General features: G+C 34.9%; 1 non-coding gene across 1 annotated transcript; it reads right to left on the minus strand.

Annotated features, from left to right (window-relative positions):
- Nucleotides 1–240: 240 nt before the first annotated feature.
- On the minus strand, nt 241–347 carry LOC127805359 (small nucleolar RNA R71). Its single transcript, XR_008024096.1, has one exon. It is a non-coding gene; the product is annotated as a small nucleolar RNA R71 (small nucleolar RNA).
- Nucleotides 348–1,034: the final 687 nt, after the last annotated feature.

A 1,034-nucleotide genomic window follows, 5' to 3' on the forward strand; every position in this document is an offset into this window, starting at 1 on the left:
GTACAATTTTCTGGCCCTAATGATGATCCTAACTCTCATATTGCTAATTTTCTTGAAATATGTGATACTTTTAAGCATAATAGAGTTAGTGAAGATGCAATTTGACTTAGGTTGTTTCCCTTTTCCTTGAAAGATAGAGCAAAAGAATGGCTTAATTCTTTTCCTGCATGTTCTATTACTACATGGAATGATTTAGCACAAAAATTTTTATCTAATTATTTTCCACCTATTAAAACGGCTAAATTAAGGAATGATATAACAACTTTTTCACAATTTGGTAATGAATTCTTATATGAGTCGTGGGAGAGATTTAAGGAATTGCTTAGGAAATGTCCTCACCATAGTCTACCTGTTTGGATGCAAGTGCAAACTTTTTATAGTGGCATTAATCAATCTTCTCATTCGATGTTAGATGCAACTGCAGGTGGTACCTTTATGAGGAAAACTCTTGAAGAAGCATATGAACTTTTGGAGGAGATGGCAGCCAACAGTTATCAATAAGACAATGAGAGAACAAATAAAAAGGGAATTGAAATTTATAATATTGATTCTATTACTACCTTATCTATTCAAATTGCTGAATTAAATAAGAATTTGGGTAATTTGGGAATTTCAGCTATGAATGCTTCCTCTTTTTCTTCTTCTCATTTTCTTTCTTGTGAGCTTTGTGGGCGAGGGGGACATGCTAGTGTTGATTGTCAAGTAGGAAATCCTTTTTCTTCTGGTTCTTCTGAACAAGCTAATTTTATTTCTTATGGTAGCCATAGGTCAAATTTTAATCCCTACTCCAACATTTACAATCCAGGATGGAGGAGCCATCCTAATCTTTCTTGGAGTAATAATCAACAAAGAGTGCTCCCCGGCTTTCAACAACAACAACATCAAATTCCATATGAGAAGAGTTCGAATTTGGAAGATATGATGGCAAAGTTTATCAATAGTACAGGGGCAATAATGCAAAGCTTGGAAACTCAAACTGGACAACTTGCCCAAGCAATTTCAGAAAGACCACAAGGAGGGTTGCCTAGCAATAC

Source organism: Diospyros lotus, chromosome 6, assembly GCF_014633365.1.
Source record: "Diospyros lotus cultivar Yz01 chromosome 6, ASM1463336v1, whole genome shotgun sequence".
Classification (NCBI taxonomy): Eukaryota; Viridiplantae; Streptophyta; class Magnoliopsida; order Ericales; family Ebenaceae; genus Diospyros; species Diospyros lotus.